The sequence below is a fragment of the Bos indicus x Bos taurus genome, chromosome 14, assembly GCF_003369695.1.
Source record: "Bos indicus x Bos taurus breed Angus x Brahman F1 hybrid chromosome 14, Bos_hybrid_MaternalHap_v2.0, whole genome shotgun sequence".
Lineage (NCBI taxonomy): Eukaryota > Metazoa > Chordata > Mammalia > Artiodactyla > Bovidae > Bos > Bos indicus x Bos taurus.
The window spans coordinates 80,707,409-80,713,408 of record NC_040089.1 but is presented as its reverse complement, the minus strand read 5'-3'; the positions used below and the strand labels follow the sequence as shown (position 1 = coordinate 80,713,408).

Sequence of the window (6,000 nt, the reverse complement as noted above, 5' to 3'; positions counted from 1 at the left end):
CAGTAAGTGTACTTTTTGAAGTATAACTAGTTTTTAACAGATGCAATCTTTACTTTTATTGCTTCATATTTACATTAGAGATTAATATATTTTCTTGAATGCTTGGCAGATTAACATTTCTTTGTTTATCTTTATGATTTTTTTAAGCACTAGAGAAGTCTGTCATTGACAAAACTGAGCTAATGTCAATGACTCTATTTTTAAGAGTTTTTCTGTGACACTGAAATTTTGGAAAATCATGTACACATATAAATTAGATGATAAGGGTAGGAACTGAAGCTTCAATTGCAAGAGTTACTCAGTGTATTATTTTTCTTAAGCTTATTAGATGAGAACATTGAAGCTGTCGTTATATGTTTATAAAATAGTTTATTGCTGTTTGCGAAACCTTGCCATTTTTATTCTGATTCTTTAATTCTTTTAATAAAATAATCAATCTAATTAAATCATTGAAGGTTAAAATCAAATTCCATTTCAATATTATTTACCTAGGATTCCTAAGAGCTTCTAAGTGTTTAATTAACTCAGTTGTAGAAGGGTTAACAGTCAAAAATATATCCAGGTCATCTAAGTCATACAATTGTCAGATGGTTGCTAGGCAACAGATATCCGGTTTGGCTGATGCATGTTCTAGGCAAAGATTATAGTGTGAAAAGAACAAATTACATGATACCTGCGTTTTTATTGTTATGCTTTTTGAAAATAAAGTTGTATTGGAGGAGTAAAAAAAGCCTTGACATTTATTATGCACATCGTATTTCTTCTAAATGTCAGAACTATATTATTTGATACTTAAGTGATAAGGGACAATAAATTCAAATGACAGATGACATTTTATTTCTTATGTGGTTTTAGAGATGAGCCTTCCATTTAATCCTGTTTTTGTAGCGTGTCATCAAGTTAATTAATTTCTAAATTCATTGTGATTGAAAAGAAACTGCAAATGAAAATTAATTGAAATATAATTAATTTAATATGTACACATTTTAATGCTACTAAGGAAAAGAAAGGAAAATGACTTATATTACATGGTTCTAGCGAAATACCAGAATATTTCAGCAGTGATGAAAATGCTATTGAGAGAGGCCACAGTTTAGAAATTTAGGGTGAAATGTAATTATTTGCAAATGACTTAAAACTGCCATTATTCCATATGACTTGATTTATTTTTATAATCCATGTGAAGCATAATGCCTGTATCTTAGTTATAGCCTCCGATAACATTAGTTCTTCCTCATTGTTTTACTACCTTAATAATTGATGAATAAGGAGTAGGTGAGAATTTTGATTGAAAGAGGGAAAAAATCAAAGTTATCTATTGGATGTCTAGGAAACAAAAATATATTGTATGATCATTAGTTTTCAAACATATTATATGTTATGTTAAGCAAACTTTTAAAGATCTCATTTTTATCCCCAAATAAGTAGGTGTGGCAGAAATCATAAGAGAATCTTTTGATTAGTTCTTCTTCAGGAAAATTTAATTGAAAACTTAGCAAAACTGATATTTTCTTTTGTGTCGATTGGGAATGCAATTTCTCACCAATTATGAGGTCTCTCGGTGAATTTCTAGTTCTTAGGATTAGAGGAAAATTATCAGATCAGATCAGATCAGTCGCTCAGTTGTGTCCGACTCTTTGCGACCCCATGAATTGCAGCACGCCAGGCCTCCCTGTCCATCACCAACTCCTGGAGTTCACCCAGACTCGTGCCCATCGAGTCAGTAATGCCATCCAGCCATCTCATCCTCTGTCGTCCCCTTTTCCTCCTGCCCCCAATCCCTCCCAGCATCAGAGTCTTTTCCAATGAGTCAACTCTTCGTATCAGGTGGCCAAAGTACTGGAGTTTCAACTTTAGCATCATTCCTTCCAAAGAAATCCCAGGGCTGATCTCCTTCAGAATGGACTGGTTGGATCTCCTTGCAGTTCAAGGGACTCTCAAGAGTCTTCTCCATCACCACAGTTCAAAAGCATCAATTCTTCGGTGCTCAACCTTCTTCACAGTCCAACTCTCACATCCATACATGACCACAGGAAAAACCATAGCCTTGACTAGACGAACCTTTGTTGGCAAAGTAATGTCTCTGCTTTTGAATATGCTATCTAGGTTGGTCATAACTTTCCTTCCAAGGAGTAAGTGTCTTTTAATTTCATGGCTGCAGTCACCATCTGTAGTGATTTAGAAGAAATATATTTAAACTCAACATCTTTACAAAAGAAAATTTTATTAAATTTATATCTAAAATTATGATCCTGATGCTTCTCTCTGATTTCTGGTATTAGATAATAGAATTTAAGAGAACTCAGTTGACATGATTTAGCAAGCCATTTGAAAAGTACCACCATTTTTTTCTAATTCAAACCAAACTTGTTGCTTATATAAACCTGAATTCTGTATTCAGTTCACAAAGCAGACACCCACTCATTTATTATAGACTCTAAAAAGTCAGGCCAGGATTTGTCTTACCTCTTGGAAAATCAGCCAGGGAAGACGTCTTTATGTTCTTGATGTGTAAAGTGACAACTCCAGACTCCGTGTGAGCTTGTTGATGGTACCATATAACAATAAAGACAGTAAAATAACATTACTTTAAATTGTGAAAACTAAGCTATTTATGAATATGTCCAACATGAAGAGAAATGTAATTATGCTTAATATGAATCCTCTGTATAGCAGCTTTTATAATGTGTGACCTTGTTCAAGAGCAAACTGTCTGCCTAACATTTTAAAAATAAAGACTAGCCTCAAGTAAATATTGTTACCAGGTTTCAGAAACGTCTCAACATGTTATGAAATAAGTGCATTTAGAAAATCAAGGCTGTTACAATTCGAGGACTAGATTGCGCAGAAGGTGATGCTGTTTTCAAAGTTATGCCTCTTAAGACTATTATGCTCAATTTTCTTTTTCTTTTTGACATCCAGAAACAGGCATGTCTGGATGAAAAGAGTTTTATTTAAAAGGTAAGAGAAAACCCTTTAAAGAATTAGTATAGATGCTTGATGATTTAATATGCATTTCTGGGGATATTTTGGAAATTAGTTGTGTCTAATTCAGCTTTGCTCGTTTCTTCTAGATTTATTCCACTTTGAGGGACATGTGAAATTAGTGGAACCAGACGTACGCAGAGGATCAGGCTGTATAAACCCCATCTCCCTTAAATTGCTAACTACCATTATCTATATTTTAATAAGGAGACTTTTATTGGTATTGAGGATTCTTCTTGTTTTATACTCTCCATTGAGTTGTTATATCTTCACTTACTTCCTTCTTCCCATTGGGGGCTTTCCTGGTAGCTCAGTTGGTAAAGAATCCGCCTGCAAGGCAGGACACCCCAGTTCAGTTCCTGGGTTGGGAAGATCCGCTGGAGAAGAGATAGGCTACCCACTCCAGTATTCTTGGGCTTCCCTTGGGGCTCAGCAGGTAAAGAATCTGCCTGCATTGAGGGAGACCTGGGTTCAATCCCCGGGTTGGGAAGATCTCCTGGAGAAGGGATAGGCTACCCAGTCCAGTATTCTGGCCTGGAGAATTCCATGGACTGTATAATCCATTGAGTTGCGAAGAGTCAGACATGGCTTTCACTTTCCTATATTTTTAATAGATTATCTGTATAGAATTTCATGACCATTCTAAGAAATGATGATGGAAAAACCCTTTAGACTTGAATTGAGGTAGAGTGAAACAGTAAATTTTTGTTAGGTCAACTAAATCATAAGTCTTTTCAGTTATTTCATAAAGCACATTAAGGCAGAGCCATAATAGGGTCTTAAGACTTTATTTTCTTTCCACCTATGGACATAATCTACTAGAAACTGACAGATTCCTCTATTGGATCGTGAATCACCCCATTTATATGGAAGAGATTCCAGATGTCCAAAACTGACTTGGAAATTTGTATGTAATTCTTGAATTACTGAAAGAGACTGATCCAAACATGTGGCCTGCTCAGTCACGAACAGGAGAATAGAGGGAAATAGACGTGGGGTCGAAAAAATTAAGAAAATCATGATGTCATTAGTTTTGCTTGTATCATACCTGAAATTGATTTGATTATATTATAATTGCATTATAAAATAAATATAAAATTAGTATCTGAGAAAGGCCTTTGTCAGAAGACCAAGCCTGGATTCTCTCAATGCTTACTGTACACGTGGAGACTGGAGAAAGAAAGAGAATGAAGAAGACCGATGCTTATTAGGGGTCTTCCACTTCTTAGACACTGTTCTAGGGGCACGTTATCTCATTTAACTTTATAACCCAGTAAGGCAGAGAGTGTCATCTCCAACTGACAGATGAGAAAAAAGAAACTTACAGAAGTTATGCAGTTTGCAAAATGGCTTAAACTGGTGCCCAGCAGAGAAGGCATTTGAACTGAGGCACGTCTGCCTGCTGGGCCCATGTTCATAGCGGTTGCTGAGCTTGAAATTAGCAGCAGCAGCAGCAACTGTAGCAAAAGAGCCGTAAGAATGTTCCTCGTTTTGTGGCCTCCTGATAGTGGCTGAATAAACATTCAGTGACTTGGGCAGAAAGCAAACAAGTGTTCGCTTCCTTTGTTTCCTGAATCTTGTGTAGGACGACACTTCAGTTGCAGATACACAGATAACAGCCTGGGTGTGTTCATCTGGCTAAACGAAAAATCCTGGTGTTAGGAAAACACACAAATGGTGAACATCACTTACAACAGTGGTTTACACACTTATGTTTCCAACTTTGGCAAACTTATGTTTCCAACTTATTTTTTGAATATGACTCATAGTAAGAAAAATATACTTTCTTTCACCAACACACACACATACACAGAAATGTGTAAAGTAGCACTTTACCGGAGTTACAAGTAATGCGGTGTACATTCCATCTCATCCTAGTTCATGCTGTGGTATAATATTCTACCATTTAAAAAAAAATACTAGTTGTAGACACTCTGAAATGAGTTCATAACACACCATGGGCCATGATTTATAGTTCGGAAATTACCGATTGAAAGGTATCAGGTAAAGTTTCCTAGGGGGCTTCCCTCTTGGCTCAGATGGTAAAGAATCCGTCTGCAATGTGGGTGACCTGGGTTTCATCCCTGGGTCAGGAAGATCCCCCAGAGGAGGGCATGACACCCCACTTTAGTGTTCCTGCCTGGAGAATCCCATGGACAGAGGAGCCTGGCGGGGTATAGTCCATGGGGTCACAAAGAGTCGGACACGACTGAGCAACTCACACACACAGGCTCGCAAAGGTTCCTAGAGAATTTAAACTGTAACCTTAGACTGAGAAAATAAGTCGAAGGCCACTAGGCCAAACGCAGGGAAGAGGAGGCTGTGCAGACTTGTGCTCCAGGCAGAGACAACAGGAGGCGTGCCAGCCAGAAGTGGGAAGGGGTTTGGTTAGCTCAGGAAACTGAGAGGAGGGACAGGGTAGCTGGCGTGAGTTGGCAGAGGGGGAAAGTAGTCATATGTGTGACACATACGCATGTTACTCAGAGCTACCCATGGGGTCGCCTGGACACGGCAGAGCGGCCGAGCGTGCACACGCGCAGGCTGCATTCACAGGGAAATTTGGGGGTGCTGCTGGAGGAGGGAGTGGTGCTGACTTAATCAGATTGTCTTTGTACAGAGGTCAAGGTGGGGAAAGCTAAGAGGCACAGGACTGGACGTCAGGAGAACAGTTCGGAAGCTGTGCCCGTGGTCTGGGGGGGAGCTGGAGAGTGGGCTGGGTGGGACATACTTTAGAACAGGCCAGTCAAGGAGAGCTGGAGGAAAGTAGCCGATATAAAAGTATATTTAGGAAATAAAAACAAGATGATTTAATGATGAACTGGTGGTGGAGAGGAAGTGAAGAAGAAACATGGCTATAATAGTTATAATAATTGTTAGCATTTTAGACTATGTCAGATACTTTTAAGGCAGTGTTTGTGCTAAATTTGACTTTCAAACATCCTTCTGGATGTAATCTGCATTCAGTCTATTTTCTGTTGTCATTTACACACGTTTATCTGTGAAGCAGCACCTCTC

At 38.2% G+C, this 6,000-nt stretch overlaps 1 long non-coding RNA gene across 2 annotated transcripts in view; it reads left to right on the top strand.

Moving 5' to 3' along the window:
• Positions 1–2,297: 2,297 nt before the first annotated feature.
• Positions 2,298–6,000, top strand: part of LOC113904466 — a 45,078-nt gene continuing 41,375 nt past the window's right edge. For both annotated transcript variants that reach the window (XR_003514521.1, XR_003514520.1), the window contains exon 1: positions 2,298–2,961. This is a non-coding gene — a long non-coding RNA (uncharacterized LOC113904466). The remainder of the gene's footprint in view (positions 2,962–6,000) is intronic.